The sequence below is a fragment of the Maniola jurtina genome, chromosome 14 (assembly GCF_905333055.1).
Source record: "Maniola jurtina chromosome 14, ilManJurt1.1, whole genome shotgun sequence".
Taxonomy (NCBI): domain Eukaryota; kingdom Metazoa; phylum Arthropoda; class Insecta; order Lepidoptera; family Nymphalidae; genus Maniola; species Maniola jurtina.
The window spans coordinates 10029535-10053008 of NC_060042.1; the positions used below are offsets into that span (position 1 = coordinate 10029535).

Below are 23474 nucleotides of genomic sequence, written 5' to 3' on the forward strand. Positions count from 1 at the left end.
CATATTTTGGTTTAACGATATCAGGAAAATGAAGGCAAAAATGAAGTTAATAATTCATTAATAAGTAAATCATTCATAACACACGGCAGTGCATCGGGCCAAGTTCTAATAATTAATTTTATCTTCTTGAAATAGGTTGTAGTAGGTCTGTCGTGAAGTGTGAGCTCGGGCGTTGTCGTGGAGAAGCAATGAAGAAGAGCGACTGACCAGTCTTTTTAATTTCATTAAATTTTCATGGCGGCCATTTTGACATTTTTATTACTACACATTCTGTGAAAATTTCAACTCTCAATCTATAATGGTTCACGAGATAGATATAGCCCTCTGACAGACAGACGGACGGACGGACGGACGGACGAATGGATAGACAGCGGAGGCTTAGTAATAGGGTTTCGTTGGCATCCTTCAGTATGGAACCCTAAAAAAAGAAACACCGCTCAAGTAAATTACAGTCACCCATGTCCGTTAACCCTTTAAAGGACTTCACGTCAAAGTCGTAGCCTATTCATAAATCATTAAGGACGTATTCAGACATTAGGCGGCCCAAGCCATTATCCAAATTGAGGTTTGGTTCTGCCCCGTAGAGACTAATAATAATGGCTCCTACATTCAGTGCGTAGGACTATAAATAATTACTGAGGTACCCTCGAATTAGTGAACAGTGTGAAAAGAGATTTATTTTGATTAAGAATGAATAGCGTGACGAGCGGCGATAGCCCAGTGGTTAAGACGTCTGCTTCCTATTCGGGGGGTCAGGGGTTCGATCTTGGGCACGCACCTCTAACTTTTCGAGAGATGTTCCTTTTAAGCAATTAGGTAAATATCACTTGATTTAACGATGAAGAAAATCATCATGAGGAAACTTGTATGACTGAGAGTTTTCTGCCAACCGTCTGACAATCCGTACTTGACCAGCGTGGTGGGTTATAACCAAAACCCTTCTCATTCTGAAAGGACAACTAAATTTTGTCATCATCATCATCATTAACACATCGTCAACCCACTGCTGAGCGCGGTGGGTCTCCTCTCAGATTGAGAAGGGTTTAGGCCATAGACGACCACGGTGGCCAAGTATGAATTGGCAGAATTCACATACCTTTCAGAACAATGTGGAGAAATCTCCAGGTGTGTTGGTTTACTCGCGGTGTTTTCCTTCAACGTTAAATCAAGTGATACTGTGTTGCTTAAACACATATAAGGAACTCCGAAATGATAGAGGTGCGTGTCTGGGATCGAACTCCGAACCCTCTCGACATTATAACCACTACATTATCACCGCTTTACTTTACAATATGATACTGTCATACTGAAAAATATTCTAGCTTAATACCAGGTAAGTAGGTTAAGCAGAGTAGGTAGGTTTTGCCTACTTTCATTGTCTGGTACATTTCTATGCACTGTTTTGTGCATAAACATGCCAAGCAAAAGTTCAAACGGAACACTTCATACAAGCAAAATCCTTTGTGGGAGTACAGCTTTTCGTTTGGCCGTGTACTGTACAATGACGTACCTACCTGTTGAACGGCGTTTTGGTCTCGTGCATACAGAATGCTCTGGTTCTTTAGAAAAATAGAAAGGGACTAGGTATTATGTAAATTGTAAGTTCTATTTATTAATGTAAACGGAAAGTGATTATTGATGTGTTAATATAATCTATGCCCGCGAATTATAATAATAATATTTATTACACTATTGGACTTTTAATAATACCTAGGTACTCTTAATATTTCGTGGGAAAGACCATCCTTTATAGATACATTCTTGCGAATAAATGTTGCGGAATTTAAAGCATTACCCAATTTTCCGGCAATTGCTTCTCTCGGAGCGAAAAAAGAATAATATGATGACACGCTTTTAAAGTAGAAAATAAAATAAGGTTCGAAAATGGGAAAAATGTCATCGTGTACATTCGTGTAAAGTACCTAATGCTGAGGAATTTAAATAGTACGTACCCAATTTTCCGATACTTGCTTCTATGAAGGGTGGAGTCTTAATAGTCTTAAGAGGGGTCTTTCCGTCACTCGCTCCATACAAACTTAGTTCCAATTTCATTTAAATATTAAGCAAACAAAGTCCATGAAATTTTGAAGACATATTCTAGAAACTAATATCTAACTAATATGGAGTATAAGTGACGGAGAGAGCCCTGTTAAAGCTTTTAGAAACAATTTATCTGAAGCTTGCACATCTACATCTTTTTTTAATTCAATCATAAGCTAGCCTTTAACTACAACAGAGTAGGTATTTGCTTTGACTAGTGAAGATGCAGGCTTGCAGGCTAAAGGGAAGCGGGCTACCAGCTAACCTGAAACAGGCCAGTTAAAAAAAAATAACGATACATTTTGCTCGCCAAGTTATCCTGCTTCTATCTCAGACTCCCAACGTGAGATCCCAAGGGCTAACTTGTATCGGAATAAAAAAAACTACATGCTCTATTCCCTTGCTCTTATAGTCCGAACGGTCAGGAAATCTGACACGACCGGAGACAGGACAGGCGTAGGACCGAAAGCATAAATTATTATCTACTCAGGTGCTCCGCGCAAGTACCTATTTACTGCGAGCTATTAACTACAACTGTCCATCCTTATATAAAGGTTATGTATTTACATACTTAGGTACATTACCTATTTTTTATTGTGGTAATATTTTATGAAAAAAGGTATCTACTTAATCAGGTTTTTTTCTACTTCATCTTCTTTATAAAAGGTTTAACACAGTCGTTTGTTTAGGCGTTGTAAATGGGAGATGATTTTTCCTTATTACCTTCGATATAATGCAGAGGTAGGTATAGAAGTTTCTGTACGTAACTTCTAAATGAAAACATTCCCGTCTAAAAAGTTTTCCGTCGTAAGGCTCTTTTCGCACTGCATCCGATCCGAATCCGACAATTGTCCATCAGAAGTAGCCTATTTGGCGTATCCGTAGCCGAGAATATATCTAATTCGGACTAAATCAACCACAGTATTGGGTACTTGTATGAACGTTTGCGCTTTGTGCCAGTCTCAAGAATCAAGAGTCAACAAGTGTAAATTAAAAATTTATAATACGCCCGACAAGTGAAGGTTACAGTAACTCGAAAAGAGCTGATAACTTTTAAACGGCTGAACCGATTTTCTTGGATTATAGCTAAGAACACTCTCGATCAAGCCATCTTTCAAACAAAAAAAACTAAATTAAAATCGGTTTATTAGTTTAGGAGCTACGATGCCACAGACAGATACACAAATACACACGTCAAACTTATAACACCCCTCTTTTTGGGTCTTAAAAAGGTTTTAAAAACGGACACAGTGTAAAATGGACATCTAAGTTTCATAGATCTGAATTTTCTCGGATTCGCGCCAGATGCAGTGCGAAAAGAGCCCAACGTTATGAAATTACGAAAATAGTCGTTACCGTGATATCTCTGACCTCATCTGCATAATGGCCGCCATTAGCCAAGGCTCCGTCTAATTTACTTTTGTTTTTGCAAGGAAATCTGTTTCTACTCTAATGAACGAAATGTCCACTATGCTTACAAACAGAGCTTTTAATCACCTCGTCAATTATCATAAATAATAAGATAACCATATTATATCAAGGAAACATTACATGAACACAAAGAAACTGTGAGCGTTGGCATCCAATGTGGTTGACATCCAATCTACTCGCACGAAACGTTTTTGCTCAACTGCTAAGGTTTGGAAAGCCCTTTCGGCGCCCGTGTTTCCTGCCATGTAATAACTTAAGTAGGTTTACCTAACTTAAAGACGAGTGAACAGGCTTCTAGGCAAGCGTGCCCCAATGTAGCCTTCATCGTTGCTTTCCAAGTCATGATTTTCGTCATGTGAAAGCCTATCGTGTAATAAAAGAAAACGTGAAAACGAGCGCCGGGATTTTATCTTGATTTTGATAGGTATCGGAAAATTATTGATTACAAAAAGATGCTGTCCCATTTTTAAAAAGAAAATATGCTAGATACTTAGGACCCAAGCTTTTAGTTTGGTTCTACGTTTCGTAGCATTAGGTATTTTTAAAAACATCCGTTTTGGAAAATACATACTTACCTTTTTTGGCGATAACTCCAAAAATATTTTTTTGCAGATGATTGTTAACAAAGTTACCGAAAATAAACAATTTTTGAATTTGAATTTTTTGAATATATTGAAGCTTTATCTTACTACGAGTAGGTAATGTCTGAACTCTGTGCCTTGCTCTCGAGTCTCGATCTTTGATATTAAAAATGGCGTAATATAACAGGAGATATTAGATTCTCAGACCGAGCACAGATGCTGAGACCGACCGTTTTATCCTACCTGACAAAGTTGCAACTAAAATCACATCAAATACGAATACTACATACATACATAGTAGGTACTTATCAATACAATTACAATAAGTAGCTTTATGCAAACTTAATTAAGCTTCATTCATTTAGGTTATAGGGTACCTCGTACCTGGCTCAGTTGCAACTAATTTAATTAGTTTATCTGTCATTGCAACAAAGTTGGTATAATCTACGATTACAACAATTTGCAATGAAGACACATTATACAGACACGTAACAAAAATCTCGTTCAGTTAATACAAAAATTAGTTAACACAGACTTAACCTAAGTAGGTACTTCATATCAAAGCCATTTATTTGTCTCGTACCTGGTAAAGTTGCAAGTGCAACTAATCTAATTGTGTGGTCGGTCTTTAGGCTATGATATTATTATCATATTCAGTGCAATATTCTTTTATTATTTGGGTAATATATTGCCACTTCAACAAACTGCAATAACGTAACTTTACGAAGATATCCAATAATTAATTTTCTTGTTCGATTATTTATTAGTAAAATAGTTTCATTGTATCTGACAAAGTTGCAACTTCGTGTAATAAGAATAGTTGTATAATTGTATGACCTTTCATCCTGTTATAAAACACAAAACATGTTTCTACCCATGCCCATTTTAGACTTTGAAACCATCCATCTGAAGCTGATTTTTAACCGACTTCCAAAAAAGGAGGAGGTTCTCAATTCGTCGGGATCTTTTTTTTTTTTTTTTTATTTTTTTTTTTATTTTTTATGTATGTTCCCCGATTACTCAAAGACCCCTTGACCGATTTGGAAAATTTTTTTTTTGTTTGAAAGGGTATACTGTGCAGGTGGTCCCATATAAATTTGGTGAAGATCTGATGAATATCTTCGGAGATGAAGAACAGAACTCCTCAATGGATAGGAGCAAATTGCTCGCGATCAGTGTAATAGCTTAGTAAACAGTAGGGTTTTAACTGGGCACAGCATATTATAGTACAATGGGGCCACTAAAAATTGTGAAATAAAAAATTTTCAAAAGAAAAATAAAACCGACTTCAAAAACGACAAACACTAAAAAGTAAAAAATAACTTTTGTTTAGCTACACGTGTAATGCACCTAGGTATGAAGTCGGGCGAGCTTCACTCTTGGATTTCTAATTTTGTTTTAATATGCTCGCTCGACTTCATACCTAGGTGCATTACACGTGTAGCTAAACAAAAGTTATTTTTTACTTTTTAGTGTTTGTCGTTTTTGTAGACAAAGAAAAACAATTCATCAGGCAAACTCTTTTTTAGCGTACTTGCCTAGTAACTAGCACTTTATAGTAGGTACAACTAACACCGTTTTCCTGTCATATCTTTTCACGTTAGCACATTCCTTTCAAAACTGCATATTCTTGCCTGTCTGCAAGAGCAAAACTGACAACAATAAGGTATAAAATATATATTTTTATGCATACAATTTCATTTTACCTCGCTTGGTCTCTCATATTAAAATGAAAACCACGTATCATCCCAGGTGTCCAGGTTATTTCGTTGAGTCGCACGAAGTTGCAGCTTGATGTATAGTTTTCTATTGAAAAGATAAAATATTCTTCACAGTGTTTATACAAGCAACATGTAGGCAATAAAATATTTATTTTATAGTATGCACTAGAAACTCGTCTGAATTCTTTACTGGTTGTAAACAATTCAACTGCGAGGTATTATAACCTCACAGTTGAATTGTTTACCTGTTGATCTACAACACAAAATGGAAACCAGAAAAATGACTTAATTATTTATTTACTACTAGCCGATGCCCGCGACTTCGCCCGCGTGGATTTAGATTTTTCGAAATCCCGTGGGAACTCTTTGATTTTCCGGGATAAAAAGTAGCCTATGTGCTAATCCAGGATATTATCTATCTCTATTGCGAATTTCAGCCAAATCCGTCCAGTAGTTTTTGCGTGAAGGAGTAACAAACATACACACACACACACACACACACACACACACACACACACACACACACACGCACACACACACACATACAAACTTTCGCCTTTATAATATTAGTGTGATAAGTGTGACTAACACACTAACACCGTAAATTTCCTGTCATATCCTTTCACGGTTAGCACATTCTTTTCAAAACTGCATATTCTTGCCTGTCTGCAAGAGCAAAACTGACAACAATAAGTTATAAAATATATATTTTTATGCATACAATTTCATTTTACCTCGCTTGGTCTCTCATATTAAAATGAAAACCACGTATCATCCCAGGTGTCCAGGATATTTCGTTGAGTCGCACGAAGTTGCAGCTTGATGTATAGTTTTCTATTGAAAAGATAAAATATTCTTCACAATGTTTATACAAGCAACATGTAGGCAATAAAATATTTATTTCATAGCATGCACTAGAAACTCGTCTGAATTCTTTACTGGTTGTAAACAATTCAACTGCGAGATATTATAACCTCACAGTTGAATCGTTTCAACAACTACAACACAAAACGGAAACCAGAAAAATGAGTTAATTATTTATTTACTATTCTTTATTGGTCCAGTGAGTCTTTCCCGTAGTAAAATTACGTAGCATGTGTTAGACTTTTGACTCATACCTACATTATGTTCATTCTTGGATGAATTAAACTCATCCAAGTGTACTTACATATTATATCATTAAACTAGCTTTGCTCAGCAGAAATATGCTATTCCGTGAAAATTTCGAAGAATCCAGACTTATAATTTTCTACGTAATGAAGAGAATCTGTGTGCAAAATTTCAGCTTTCTAGGTTCAAGGGTTATTCGGTATAATACGAGTATGTATAAATATGTATTTACATTTAGATAGAGTTCGTTGGTTTATTAGTTTATTTTTGTTCTTGGTAAGCTATATAATATTGAATTTACCTTACTAAAATGGCAAATGCTTTTGATACACCGATGAACTTTAACTCAAAAGCTCTACAAGTAGCTAACTCCTGACATGAAACCGCGAATTCATATTTTCATACCCCCGAGGCGCAACCAAATTTCCGAGTTATTAACTGTGTAAGGAAAATATCTTGAAGATGAAAACATTTTATGATGAATCTTTTTAAACATTCTTTAAGCATGTTACATGAAATGGAAAGTTATAACTCTTGAATAGATTCACTACTAGCTAATCTTTAACCTAATACAGACGGTCGCGATTTGCCTTCTCGTTTCTAATTCGAACCGCTAGGATAGTGAACGCCTCTCCGGCATCAGTTATCCCCTCCAATTTTACCTAATATCCTTCAAGTCAAGAGTGAATGAGCATTTTCTAGGCAAGTGCTCTCCATCTTAGGCTACATCATCACTTACCACTTGCCAGCAAGTATGATTGTAGCCAAGCGTTAGTCTTTACTAATGAATTAAAACAAGTGTAAATTAAAATTTTATAACACCCCCGACAAGTGAAGGTTACAGTAACTAGAATTGAGATGATAACTTTCAAACGGCTGAACCGATTTTCTTGGATTATAACTAAGAACACACTCGATCAAGCCACCTTTCAAACAAAAAAAACCAAATTAAAATCAGTTCATTAGTTTAGGAGCTACGATGCCACAGACAGATACACAGATAAACACGTCAAACTTATAACACCCCTCTTTTTGGGTCGGGGGTTAAAAAGAAACGAGAACTTTTTACGAGTGGTTGCAGTTAACTACGGGACGGACCACTGTAACTAAATCATTAAGTAGTACGTGTGGTAGGTCGTACTTACTACCGAGACCGTTTTCACTCTAAACGGTCTCGGAAACAATTTGGTGCTTAAATTACCATCTGCAGTCTAACGAAGCCTTTTGTGTGTTTACGTAGCAACCCTCTACTCTGTTTGGAAAGGCGGAGGAGTTAAGCTCGGGCGTGTTTGCTGATTTGCTCCAGTTTTAATAAATCTGATCGTTACCACTTATCAACCAATTGCAATGGCTGTAAGGATGTCCACGAAATAACTAATTTGTTTATATACTAATAATGGTCATCATAGCCCAAAGCATGTGTGACATGTATTGATGCAGTTCATTAATTTTCATATACCACTGGATACGTCAATGTATACAGGATTTTTTCCTAAATCGACCGTTTATGTACAGTTAAAGGTGTCATGGGTTTTCTTATTATAAAATTGCAATAACAATAGTTTATTTTATGCGTTAACAAAATAATGTTGCCTGTTATTTTTATATGACATGGAAAACAGATTTTTATAAAGAAAATTGATCTGATTTCATAACCGAAAATATTATGAATTGCCCTCAAGCTTTCTCTACCTTCCCTTAATTCAAATTTGTTGTGTTTCGCATTTTGATACTTGTAATAATGTTTATTACTTTTAGGGTGCTCAGAAACAGCGGTTGCGAAGTCATTCATAAAGCCAGATTTCGTACTCGTGAGTTCTTCATTGAAATTTTCATATAGAAAGATGTTTAATATTCTTCATATTCTGTCCAGAATATTAACACTCGAAACAAAACTCAGTCAGTCAGTCATTCAGTCTCGCGCACGGAGGGTTCCGTACTCAGGTATTTTTTTTTACATTTTGCACGATAAATCAAAAACTATTAAAACTAAACCAAGAATAAATAAAAATCTGTTTAAGAATGTAATGTTTCATATGATACTCCACTGGGTATAGTTAAGTATCTTATTCTGAAATTGAAAATACTAACAATTTGTTTATGAACACATTTTAATCCAGGTATGTTCAATACTATACTTTTTTCTGTTTTCATACAGTCGGTGGTACCTATGCAAATAAATTTATTAAGTTGAATTGAAATGAGCATAAGATACAAATGTTTATTTACCAAATATATTTATGAGTAGGTAGAAATAAGAGCTAAAAAATTACGTTCATAGAATAAAAAAAAACAAGAATAAAAGTAACATCAAGGAATATCAATAAAACATCGCTGGCAGAATTTCTTTTACACTACTTATCTTTTCAATAACAATTTCAGGCCAGATTTTCCGTCGAGTCTCCAAGGATTAAGTCAGGATTAAGGTTTTAAGAAGCTTATGTTTGCTGCCGTCGCAGCTAATCGCTGATCCCCAGCCTTTGTTTAAACCACAAGTGATTTGAAAAAGAACCTTAGTGATTTGAGTAATCTTGCAAACAGGGGACTCGATAAAAGATGGAGTTTATCGGTCACGCCATTTTGTTAACCCCCGACCAAAAAAGAGGGGTGTTATAAGTTTGACGTGTGTATCTGTGTATCTGTGTATCTGTGTATCTGTCTGTGGCATCGTAGCGCCTAAACGAATGAACCGATTTTAATTTACTTTTTTTTGTTTGAAAGGTGGCTTGATCGAGAGTGTTCTTAGCTATAATCCAAAAAAATTGGTTCAGCCGTTTAAAAGTTATCAGCTATTTTCTAGTTTTCTTGTAGAAAAGAAGGTTAGATAACCCTTAGGTTCATAATATTCAAGTGTCAATTGACAAATGTCAAGCTGTCAAGATGGACGTTGCCTAGATATACATAATTATTTATTTGAAAATGGTCGGGGGTGTTGAAAATTTTTAATTTACACTTGTGTCTATGTATACTTAAAATAAAACTGTAACTTGACGATTTACATTAAATACATTTTGAAAATTTTAATCGGAGGAAACATTACTATCCATACGGACCCCAAAACAATTTTTTTCTGTGTTTCTGAATTCTGTCTGTCTATCTGTATATGCGCGCATCACGCGAAAACTACTGAACGGATTTAAATGTTTCGTACAGTGATAGCCGATACTCGAATTTAAAACATATAGGGTAGTTTTTATCCTGAAAAAAATTAGGGATTCTTCGGGATACGGTACCTTTTACTCCATAACTCCGTCATACCGATTTTCGCAATTCTTTTTTCTTTAAAAAGGTTGTCAGGTTAGTACCATGTAAGTTTGGTGAAGATTTGATGACCAGTGTCGGAAATAGAAGGAACTCCTCGACGGGTAGCAGCAAATCGATTGCGATTAGTATAATAGCTTTTTAAAAGGTAGATTCTTAACCATAATACATTACATATACTAGTATATCCCATATATTTTCATGTTTTCCCGAATAGTAAAATTTTGCCTATGAAATAGGTGGGCTCCCAGTGCAAATCCGAGGCGCGTATTTAAAAAAGATTAACAGCTGACCAACAGCAATAACTTAAACATTTATTTGGGGATGAAAACAGGGCTCTAAGTACGTTAAATTAAAAGGAGAGAGATAAAAGTTTAACATTTAATACTGACAATTAATTAACAGTGATTTGTGCTACGACCTACGGCGGCCTAATTGAATCAGAGGCTAAACTCACAATCACCATTAAAAGGTTGAAATGTTTTTTAAAGGAACTCCTTCACCTTCATTAATTTGTTTTTAGCAGGGATTTTCTTCTTGCTTCTCAAGACGTTTTAATGAGGATTGAATTTAATTACTCGTTTACGTAAAAGTTGAAAATAAAAGATAAAAAGTGAGCATTTCGTTACTGTAAACCGTTTTAATTATATAGCGTTGTTGTAAGTACATTATACGTAGACAGGCAAATATTCTTCATACTCAACAACTCAATTATTCAATGAGGTAATTCTAAAATGAATATTATTTCTTCATAATAGAATTCTAAAATGGACATGAAAATCGGTCTGCCTATACATATACTCGTAAGTACAGTATTCTATGTTCGTCTACACTCTACAGTACAACAGTTCGGATACAATCTCTGTGCCAAATTCCATCAAGATCGGTTCAGAATTAGAGCCTTGAAAAGATAGACACTTTCGCTTTTACAATATTAATATGGCTATTGCCCGCGACTTCATCCGCGTGGACTTGGGTTCTTAAAAATCCCGTGAAGCTTAGTAGGTACATGACATCTTGTAGTATGCACCTGCATGTGAGAGTACTTTTAAATTTTCTATTTAGTTTCCCATAGAATTTTTGAATATCTTGGAACATGTAGGTATTCCTTCATTTTCAACAGAAAGCCTAAAAATTCCAATTTTCAGGCATGTAACTTCAAAAGTTCAATACTTTCAAACCTCTATTTTACCTTTTAGGGAGTTGAATTTTTAAAAATCCTTTCGTTACGGATACCTACCGTATACCTAATAGTTATCTGTACCTATGCTTTTTAACCCCCGACCCAAAAAGAGGGGTGTTATAAGTTTGACGCGTGTATCTGTCTGTGGCATCGTAGCTCCTAAACAAATGAACCGATTTTAATTTAGTTTTTTTTTTGTTTGAAAGGTGGCTTGATCGAAAGTGTTCTTAGCTATAATCCAAGAAAATCGGTTCAGCCGAAATAATTAATCAGCTCTTTTCGAGTTACTGTAACCTTCACTTGTCGGGGGTGTTATAAATTTTTAATTTACACTTGTCAGTCCGATCCGTCCAATGGTTTGAGCTTGTTAGATCAGTCATACAGTCAGTGAGTCACCTATTCCTTTTTTATATTTAAGTAGAAAAAGATAATATCACCCAATTATACAGTTTCCTATGTTCCATTTGGTATACTCACAAAAAATAAAACGTATAGTAAAGATAAGTAAAGTAGGTAGGTACAATACCGCATCTTGTTCTCAACATGTCTTTTATGTAACAGTCATAAGCTCCTCCATTGAAGCGCGTGATATCCAGTAATGAGGAACCTAGGATCACTGCCTCAATGGGAAACGTGTTGAGAATTCTACCATGAAAGTCTGTGAATTCGCTTCGAAGGAAAATGGATGCATGCATATGTATGTATCCATACTATCCATACTAATATTATGTGTAAAGTGTGTCTAGCTGTATATTAACTCTTCACGGCGCACCCATTTGACCAATTTTGACGTTTCGATTTCAATATTGCTGCAATGAAAATTAATAAAAATTAAAAATTGTTATTTCTTGTACTATGATACGAACACACTGCCTGTGCAAGTCCGTCGCACACTTGACCGGTTTTTTATTTTGTACCCGTATCCATACCATAGGGCGTGCACTCATCCCTAATTTGACGAATCTCCAAAATACGAATCGAATGAGTATGTATTTGTATGAAAGCCACTTCGATGAATCATGGAAACGAACCGAATAAGGATCAAAGTCAAAGTCATTAAATTGGATACTATATTGCATTGTACACGTTCTGATTGTCAAACTCGTAGTGGTGATAATTGCGTTAACTTAAGGGTCATGAGACCGGCCTGCCCGCGAAATTCAAATTTAATTTGGTTTTTCGCAATTTGTAAACTAATACGACAACGTAGGCTTATGGTTATTTTATTTGCGACAGGGGCAAAATCATCCTCACAGGTTTATATATAAATATCTTTACTTGAAAAGGTCCAGTTTAAGAAATAAATTAAAGTATCGACTAATTTGTGAGAATAGTCGATACTTTAATTTCGCGGGCAGGCAGGTCTCATGCCCCTTAAAACTAAAGCTATGAGGATTCCAAACGCGCCCAAGTCTGAGAAGAGCCCACAAAAAACTCAGCCAGGTATTCTTTTTTTATCACCACTTTACATGAGGGTGAGTGCACATACGCCCTTATTCAAACAAACAAAAGTATTTCCTTCTTTTGTTCCTCCTTATTTTGTGAGGAGTTGAAAATAGGTGATCGTGCCAATCTACGAGATTGCCTCGATACGGGAGCTTGTAACAAAGCAGTCACTCAAGTGCACGCTGCCTGTCAAAGCGATGGAGTCGATAAGCAACAGGTTTCGACTTTCGACGCAGCGCTACATTTATTTATTGTGTTATTAAAATAGATATTGCCAACAATCCACTTTTTTTAGGTTTTTTTTTTTATAATCATAAAGTACTGGCAGCAGTACTTTACTAGGATTACAATCTAGCCAACGAGTAAAGCTAATATTATGTTAACCTAAACTTATAAAAGTACTTATATCTAAGAGTCGGTCCATTGACATATCTTACTTTAATTTAGTTTTTATTTTAAGATGCTTTGTTCTTGTGTTCATTAAATTGTACTAGCACTAAAACACTTTGTTCTTTCTTGTGTTATTTAAACTGCACTAACACTTAACTACACTAACTCAAAAGGCTTAGCCCTTTTAAATCTAGTCTTTTTTAGGTGTAACTTAATTTATTTAACATCTTATAAATAACTAAATGATGCCGGTGACTTTGTCCGCGTGCAATTAGGTTTCATAGAATTCTCAGGAGATTTCTTTAATTTTTCGGGATAAAAAGTAGCCTATCGCCGTTCCCGTTATGCAAGCTATCTGTGTACCAAACGTCCAAATCGTTTGAATGTGTGGGCCGTGAAAGACTAGTAGACAGACAGACAGACACACAGACAGACAGATACACAGACAGACGGACGGACACACTTTTGCATTTATAGTAATATTAATATGCATTATTATACACTTAGCAGAATTGTACACCATTTTAGTTCCAAAATAATTTGGTTCCTCTAGAAAGTATAATGTAATTTTTTTTCTAAAAACTGTTAGACGTTGGAGTCCCAAGATGCTGGAATGGCGACCGCAGCGGAAAGCGCAGCGCTGGAAGGCACTAGGTAGATAGACGATATCAAACGAGTAGCAGGGAGCCGCTGGATCCAGGCGGCGCAATGACAGTTGATAATGATAATGATGAAATAGATATTGTGGATAACCCATCCTTTTACATTATCCTTCATTGGCTAGACTGATCAGGTGATGGTAAACCCTCTACCAATTTCGCACAGGTGGTGTTTGCCCGCGTTACTCGGACATTGACATTATCTAAATGACAAAAAAGCTTGGATTTGACTCGCTCCAGCACTGCAATTGCTTGTATACAGTATGGCATATGATTGTAAATTGAATATGTACTTGAAAAGAGCAACCGCCGAGTTTCTCGCTGGTTCTTCTCGGTGGGAACGGCATTCCGAACCAGTGGTAGATTTTTTGACGATTCAAAAGCACTTGTAAAAGTTTAATTGAATAAAACACTTTGAATTTGAATTTGAGCTACGCTTTGCTACGTAGTTCTATCTATCTATTCGTAGCGTTTAACTACGTTACAACACGCTTTACAATATGTTCTACGCTGTAGCCCTATACGTTTCGCTACGTGAAAATGTGCTATGATTTGCTACGTTGCGCTATTTGAAGCTAGGGGAAACTTTATTGTGTTACGCTGTCATTTGTTTCACTCTTACATCTAAAGATTTAAAACACAATATGAAAGGCTATTTGAATAAAGTCTTTGTTTCTTTCCTTTGTAAGCTGAAAGCCTAATGGTTTTGGAATTCTAAAAGTTGAAACTTTTAAGGACAAGTCTAATCTTTGTATTCGAAAATAGATTGATCAAAAATTTCTTAGCGATAAATTCGTTTGTAGTTGATGTGTGAGGATTAATGTCCCATAACAGGCCATCCGACGACCATTGTACATGATGGTAGTTTGGAGTGGTCGATAAAATAATCAAAACAATCGAACAAAGATAAAACAATCGATTTACCTACCTATGATCGACGAGGGATCGATGGTCAATCCATGAATGATCGACTGTTCTTGACAATCGTCAATCCATTAATTGTATGGATTTAAAGCACCTAGGAACTATTAATCGATGTCAACTGATCTCATTTTATTGTCGACCCATGGCATCTTTGAATAAAATTGGGTGGTTGTGGATAATAATTTAACTTCGTTTTTTGAAAATATATCTAAAATTTTTTCATCGCTAAATTCTTTTGTAGTAGAAGTTTGAGAATTAATACTCCATGTCAAGCAGTTTCGACTTTTGATGTATAAAGTGTACGTGGGCACTTCAAAGGTGTTTGCTCCTCTTCACACCGTCTCGAGACACTCGCCCCGGCGAGATGCTATACATTCTATGTTCAAACTCGCAGGTGAAGGTTATGAATATATCAGAAAATAAAATTTTATATTGAAAATGCGTCCTAAAATCCATACTAATATTTTAAATGCGAAAGAGTGTTCTGTTTGTCTGCTACGTTTTCGTACGTGCATTTAAAAAAAAATCATTAAATAAAAACCGGCGTGACAAAACTGGTTAGTAATAAGTTAAACTAAGTATTACTTACTCGTTTCCTACGTGAGAAATTTGAATTTTCTTTCATAGAGTGAACCAGTAAAAGATTACATAACACGTCTCAAATATCCAGCTCACAATGTCGGCATGAACGATGTACGGAAAATGTTTCAAAGAAATTCCAGTAACAGAGAGATAGGGGGTAGACGATAATAACAATGGCAATTTTTTCGGGAAATCATTTTAGTATTTTCCGGACAAAGTTACATTAGGAACCCATGTCAATGTCTACGGCGTTTTTAACCCCCGACCCAAAAAGAGGGGTGTTATAAGTTTGACGTGTGTATCTGTGTATCTGTGTGTCTGTGTATCTGTGTATCTGTGTATCTGTGTATCTGTGTATCTGTGTATCTGTCTGTGGCATCGTAGTGCCTAAACGAATGAACCGATTTGAATTTACTTTTTTTTGTATGAAAGGTGGCTTGATCGAGAGTGTTCTTAGCTATAATCCAAAAGAATTGGTTCAGCCGTTTAAAAGTTATCAGCTATTTTCTAGTTTTCTTGTAGAAAAGAAGGTTAGATAACCCTTAGGTTCATAATATTCAAGTGTCAATTGACAAATGTCAAGCTGTCAAGATGGACGTTGCCTAGATATACATAATTATTTATTTGAAAATGATTTGTCGGGGGTGTTGAAAATTTTTAATTTACACTTGTTACCTTGTTCCCTTATAACACAATCATTGTAGTTCTTATAACGAAAAACATAATCTATTAGTTTCGTTAATCTAAAAGTTCCGCTATTAAAAGTTAGAGCTTAGATTTTGCTATGTCTTACAATCATATTCTTGGTTAAAAAAATACGTTTTCAATCTGTCTCGTACTTCTTTTAGGCCGGTCTCCTTTGGTTACCCCAGAAACGGCGCGAGCCACCGGCGACTCCGATCCCCTTCGAAAAAGAAAAAGAGAGAGATACAAGAGACAAGAGCTTACGTGACAGAAAGAGAGGTGTTTATTTAAACTTGTGTGGCAGTGCTGTGAGAGCTGAATTGCACTTTATTACATCGCAACAAGAGTCGCTATATCAAATTCAAAATATTTTTATTCAATTAAACTTTTACAAGTGCTTTTAAATATTGTTTTGTTTAAGCGTCTTTGCGAAGGGAGCTCTTTGTGCCACTACCTAAGATATTATTAAATATTCTGTGCCTTCAACAAAATAAAATATCGAATAAAAAAATCATTACTCTCACAAATTCTTTCCGAAGACCTAACCGTCGAAACCTTTCCTACGAAATAAGTCCTTCTACATCTTTAAACCGTCATTACCAGTACACGATAAAGGTTTCAAGCCTATTCAGGTCCCAACCAAACTCCAATTTGGATAATGGCAACGGCAGACCTAATATTCCACAATCCTGTTCTTAGACCTCTAATAAATGCTACAGACTTGTGAATAAATAACGATAGATGATTACGTATGGGTACAACAATATTGAATAGAATGTGAAAACTAGTAGACCATGTAATCTGGGATAGAATCAATAGACAGAATAATACATTTTATATCTCGACGACCGCTAAGCATGCACGAGATTTTCAATAGGAATAGGTACAGTCAGTCGATAAATATTACGTCGAAAGAGAAAAGAAATGGTTTGAGTCCAGAGGACTATAAAACATTAGCTTTTACATTATCTTTAAACATTGTAATTTTTAAAACAAATCATTACTACTTGTAAATTGTAAGTTTACTGATTGTGGTTTGAAGCAAGTTTAAAATGTTCACAAAAAAGTCATTTTCATAATAATGATTCTTAAGTAACACTATTATCAAGCTATATCCAATAACAATATTATATTATTATAATGGCGCCGATCCTGTTGTCTTTCGTTATTATTACACTAAATTTCGAGTATCTGCATCTTTTTCTTTTTAATATTGCTAAAAAAGGTCTGAACATGAATTTTATATTAAAAGACTGGAAATTTTAGTGCATATTACTAATTTCAACAATAACCTTGCGACTGGCAGCTAAAGTCAAAAGGTTTGACAGCTCTAAATTAAATTTAAAACTGTCAAACTGTGTCTGTCCTTTTCATATTACATTAGTAAGAAGAGAATGTGAATACTCTAAAATTTAGTTGTGCTCAGAATCAGTACCATTATTTACGTAAAATTAGTATATATTAGTTTGCTGTAAACAGCAGCCTTATACAAGGATGATATAAAAGCTTAATTTGCTATAATCCACCAAACATCAGCCTTAGCATAACTATAGTGCGACTCGTCTCTCTCGTGGTTTTGGTAACATTTTGTAGACGAAAAGCCGTGAGAAAGCGATATCGCACTGATTGGTTGATTAGTCAACCTCAGTCAGTGCGATATCGCTTTCCTACTAATACCTACTTCTAGTAGGTATTAGTAGTGATCGCATCTGAGCGATAAACCAATAAGTATCAATATATTGTGTTTTCCCCAGTAATCGGATATTTTTATTGGTTTTCTCATTTCTGATATTAAAGCGTCAATAAGACAAGTCGGACGGAAATTACGACTCACGTCTGTCTACGTCGGCGGCGAGTTGACATGTTAACGACAGCAATAAACTACTGTGGCAAAACTTAACGGGATATCTCCAGTTTATTTGTTGAGGAAGCTGTGTGATGTCTTTATCTTAAGGGAGCTTTTTTGGTGCGGAAGAAACACGTCATTATAAATGTACACTCTCTAAACGTTGAGTAGGGATGATATTATATTACGTAGATGCTGTGCGACTTGAGTTTGTATGTTTCGTGTATGCGTTGCGTTCATTACATATCTATGGTTCATACGCACCAGTGAACCCTTCCTTTAATGTTCTATTTTTTATAATAGAAAGAAAGAAAAAAATTGTTGCAACTGGCAACGGTACATAACTTAGATATATATTTTACAAGATGATGCCCACGACTTGGTCCGCGTGCGTGTATTTTTTTTTAAAAATCCAGTGGGAAATCTTTATTTTTCCCGTATAAAATGTAGCTTATGTCCGTCCCTGCTATGTAAGCTTACACTGTATGTACTCATCAAAATCTGTTAAACTGTTGGGCCTTGAAAAGCCATCAGGCAGACAAAGAGACAGACACACTTTCGCATTTATAATATAAATTTATTATATTTATTTATTAATAGGTAAAAGTATGGATGTGGATAGTATAGATGAATGGATAGGCCTTTGATTTTCCGAGATAAAAAGTAATCTATGTCCATTACTGGGGATGTAAGCTAACTCTGAGTCTGTACCCTTAAAAATCGGTTAAGCTGTTGGGCCGTGAAAAGCTAGCAGACAGACTGACAGATACACTTTCGCATTATAATAATTAAACTTAAGATAATGAACAAGCTATGGAGCTATTAAGAATATGAATAAGCTATCATGTGGAGAATGACTTTGACAGCTTTGAGATTACAAAATTTTTTAATAGACACTGGTTTTCAAAGGTCATGCACCTATATAATTTGTAATTTATTAATCTCCAGAGAGCCTCTGCGAATAGCGATAGGATAATAAACTGGAGTCGTATAAGAGCCATATAATGGTAATTGGCTGACTAACGAGAAACCTACCTATTAGTTGCCTACCTATTATAATCCGACTAGGACTAGACCGATTCTCGAATGAATCAATTTAGGATTTTCAAATTGGCTTAAATAATATATAATTTATTGAATGGAAGATATATTTTCTTTGATTTATTAATGGGTTTATTATAAGATAAGACTAAATGATCTGTCCAGCTACGCTCAGATGAATTTAAATAAATACACATATTATGTTACTTCTGGATAAAGTAACTATTTAATGGTGAAAGAATTATTATTAAAATCGGTTCAATAGTTTCAGCTAGTTTCAGTTTCAGTTACAAATAAACAAAGCAAACTTTCTTTTTATAATATTAGTACATATACCTACGTAGATGACACTATTTATGATGGTCAACAATGTTAGTATATTTAAGCAACTTAAATATATCATAATATCCACGAATTTTGAAATTATTAAGGATCTATTAAATTAAAATTAAATTTTTAAATACTACTAATACTATTACTACCATCAAAAACACTATTTTTAGAGCTACATAAAGATGTATTCACATAACTATATATATAAAGGAAAGCGAGACGAGTGGCCGGGACGAAAGCTACTTTGAAGGCTGCGACTTCGACGACAGCGATGGAAGAGATAGGAATAGGCGCGGAGCGACGATATGGTACGATGCTATTATACGCTTCGTTTATAATGTGCCCCGCGTGGTCAATCTCTCCTGCTATCGTCCAGGACGGAACCATTCATAAATTAATGCGTAAGTATTTTAATTTTTATAGTATTGTATTGGCACGGCTCATACATTCGCCTTCGGTCCTCTCTCGCAACTGTATAGTGGCGAGATTATACCCGACATGGGCAATCTGCTGCCATGGCGAATGTGTAAACGCAGCGTAATATTGCGATAGTTAAAAATTTTTAATAACTTATCTCAGAATCACATCACACTTAATATTATAAAGACGAAAGTTTGTGTGTGCGTGTGTGTGTGTGTGTGTGTGTGTGTGTGTGTGTGTGTGTGTGTGTGTGTGTGTGTGTGTGTGTGTGTGTGTGTGTGTGTGTGTGTGTTTGTTACTCCTTCACCAGAAAAACCTCGGGATGGATTTGGCACATAGGCTACTTTTTATCCCGGAAAATCAAAGAGTTCCCACGGGATTTCGAAAAACCTAAATCCACGCGGACGAAGTCGCGGGTATCAGCTAGTCATTCATATTAAATTAAGTGTACTTAATTTGCTAGTCTTTAGGTTGATTAGAAGTTAAACGATTCAGAGGCAGTAACGAAAATCTCATCAAGTCGGCAAAATCCCAAATTAGAAGCGCGTATCAGATGTTCGGGCGGAATCGATTACACGGTCCCGGCATCGGTTGCTCCCCTGATCCGGAAATTATAACTTCTAACTTGATCAAACTGCTCGAGATATTTCGATCCATGATAAAATCTCATAATAATATGTTGAAGGGTTGTTTGAGGTCAAACCCTTCCACCACCCTCCTTTTTCTACAACCGGACCGCACGCCACCACAAGCAATTTCACCCTCACCATCTGGGTGCCTGGTGAACTTCGACCGCCGCGTTGGGCCAGATCCTGATTTCCACTGCTTCTCTGGTAGGTACTGCAAATGGTCATGGGCGGCGGTTAGGTATCACTTAACATCAGGTGGGTCGCCTGCTCGTTTGCTCGCTATTTTTATTTAAAAAAAAAAATACCCACAGAATTTAGAATAGGTATAGGTATAGAAGAATCCTAGTCACTAGGTTCCAGTCGTTAAGACGTCCATCGTCCATTCGTGATGTCGAGGCCCCGCGGGTCCCGCATCCCGGATCCCGGAGGATCCCGGGCACGCATCTCTAAATTTTCGACATTATGTGCGTTTGAAGGTTTAAATATCACTTGCTTTAACAGTTAAGCAGACATCTTGAGGAAAGCTGAATACTTGAGGGTTCTTCATAATGTTCTCAAATGTGTGTGGAATCTATCAATCCGCACTTGATCAGCGACTTTGGTCAAACCCTTTTCATTCTGAGAGGAGACGCGTGGTCAGTAGTGGGCTGGCGATGGGTTGATCATGATGATACTGATGATAGAAGTTCTTAAAAAAGTGATGATAGGATATGAGCCTAAACGAGTAAGTAAGCAACGTGCAATGCCCAACGCTCGTATGGCGAACAAACATTGAAGAAAACAAAAAAAAAACACTCCTAAAAAAATAGTAAAAAATGTGTAGTGGCCGTGGTTGTGCCACACATATTTAAATACCTACACTGCTCCGGCTCTTATTCCGTCTCTTCTGCTGCTTTGGCTTCTTAGTTTAATATACCCAAGTGGTGGAAGGGACGTGATAAAACTATTTAAGTGTGGCACAATTTTTAAATAAACGTTTTTTTAAATTTTCTTATAAAATGTTTTTTAATTAGATCAGTTGGTACTATTTAAATGGTATAGATGTCACAAAGCCAACTAATCCAATAATAGTTCAGAAAGATTTTAATAATACCCGAAGGATCCTTCAAAAGCTTTCACAGAGTAAGTAAATTATGAAAACTTTCGCAAACTAATAAATCTTTCTGGCTTCGAAAGAGGACTTCATTTTTTTGCTTCAAGAAATAAAAGTTTGACCATTACATAATAACAAGCTCATTCGCGTGACTTCGTTCGCGTGGATTTAGTAAATAGTACTAGTAGTGCCTAGTACAATGCTTTGCCACAAAACGCAGAAATATACTTTAGAGATAAAAATAAGAAGTACAATAAATTTTTCTTCGGTTAGCACCCTCATAAATAAAAACAGATTTAATAATTAGGAACGTTTATCTATAGATGAATTATGTTTTCTCATTATGTATTCAGCATTCGACTTTACAAACCATCCAAAATTCAAGTTTTGTGTCATAAATTATTACTACAAGGGTTGAAATTCTCTTGAAATTGGTCACGTCTCTAACTAAGCAACAAAGGTTGCCTGGTAGAGATTGCTCCAAGCAATAAGGCCGCCTTTGCACACAATTGTTTTTTTCTGTTTTCTTTTTACTGTGTTGTTATCCTTATATGTGTTTTTGTGTGCAATAAAGAGTTTCTATCTATCTATCTATCTATCTATCTAAGTTTGAAATTGTCTACTATTGAGTATTGACACTAAGGTAATCTTGAACCGTTCATACAGGAATGGAACTGTTAGCACTTGTGTAAATTCTATGAGGATTTCCACGGAATAAATACAAACAAGATAAGAGTATTAAATTATTGCCGTATAGAGCTTGTCGAATAAATAAAGCGCCATTTGATGCTGTTACGTTGCTTTACTAAGCTTTGTTGAACTTTATAAAAGCGACTTATGCATTCCTAAAAATCTCTTTGGCAAAGTGAGTCAATAAGTTCAATTCCCAGGGGGTTAGTTTTAGTAAATAATGTTTCCATTATTATTTTAATCATCATCAACTGATAGATCAAGCAAAGAACTTTTTGCATATAGCCCAGTAATTTGGGCGTCAAAAAGGGGCTTATCTGGAAAGTTTTCAGAATGTTATGCAAATTGGTGGTTTTATAAATTTTGATGTGCTCTTTCCGAATTTTTATTTTGCCACCTCGTACCTTTGCCGCTCGCGCCGCCATCTTGGAAAAATGGCGCCCAAAAACAGTTTTTTCACGATAACTTCTTTCCCATTCATTTTACGACAAAAATTGCTATATAACAATTAAACTAGATACAATTTCCTACAATTTGTGTGGTCATTTTTTTTTTGTAGACTCAATAGTTTCAGTGTACGAGCGCCACAAAGCCCACTCCAACACTCGTTTTGGCTAAATAACTCATTTCCACACGACCATGTGGTAGAGTGAGTGGCGTGATTTTTTTTTATGGTATCTCCAGGAGACGGTAGTCACCTTCAATTTAAGCCATCACTTTGTTCAGAGAATACTAACACTCTTCAGAATTCTGCTCGAGATAAGAGTAAATATACTGCATCGCAGTTTCGATCTCATGTGAATATGGACCTTTTTTTTGGGTTTCAAACCCAAAGGATGCCAACGGGACCTTATTACTAAGTCTCCGCTGTCATCCGTCCGTCCGTCCGTCCGTCTGTTTGTCTGTCAGCGGGCTGTATCTCGTGAACCGTAATAGATAGAGAGTTGAAATTTTCACAGAATGTGTATTTTTATTGCTATTTGTTATAATAACAAATAATAAAAAATTCAAAATGGCCGTCATGAAAAAAAAATAAAAAAGAGCATTATTTCTTGTATTATTGTACGGAACCCTTCCTATGTGAGTTGGACTCGCACTTGACCGATTTTTCGGCGTCTCGAGCATGTTTATAATGTGGTCGCAGTCAATACACTAACTACTAAAGTTTCTACTAACTACTAATAGACTTTTAAAACCACTTAATTACTTCAGTAAACTGTTTATTTACTTTAAGCACAGAGTTTAACAATCAACCAAGCAAATAACGCAACGAGTCATTGGCGTCCACCAAATTCCAGCCCGACAGCAAAAAAAAAAAAACAAAAAAAAATACACATTTTCACGCACCGTTCAAACTTTCACAACTGAATACGCTTTGGGAGCTTATTTGAAAATTCCATCAGCGGGACG

At 35.8% G+C, this 23474-nt stretch overlaps 1 long non-coding RNA gene across 1 annotated transcript; it reads right to left on the reverse strand.

The window, feature by feature from the left end:
* Positions 1-1548: 1548 nt before the first annotated feature.
* LOC123872206 lies at positions 1549-10113 on the reverse strand. The gene is made up of 3 exons (XR_006797428.1): positions 10063-10113; positions 4584-4592; positions 1549-1559 (listed from the first exon to the last, which is right to left on the reverse strand). It is a non-coding gene; the product is annotated as an uncharacterized LOC123872206 (long non-coding RNA).
* Positions 10114-23474: the final 13361 nt, after the last annotated feature.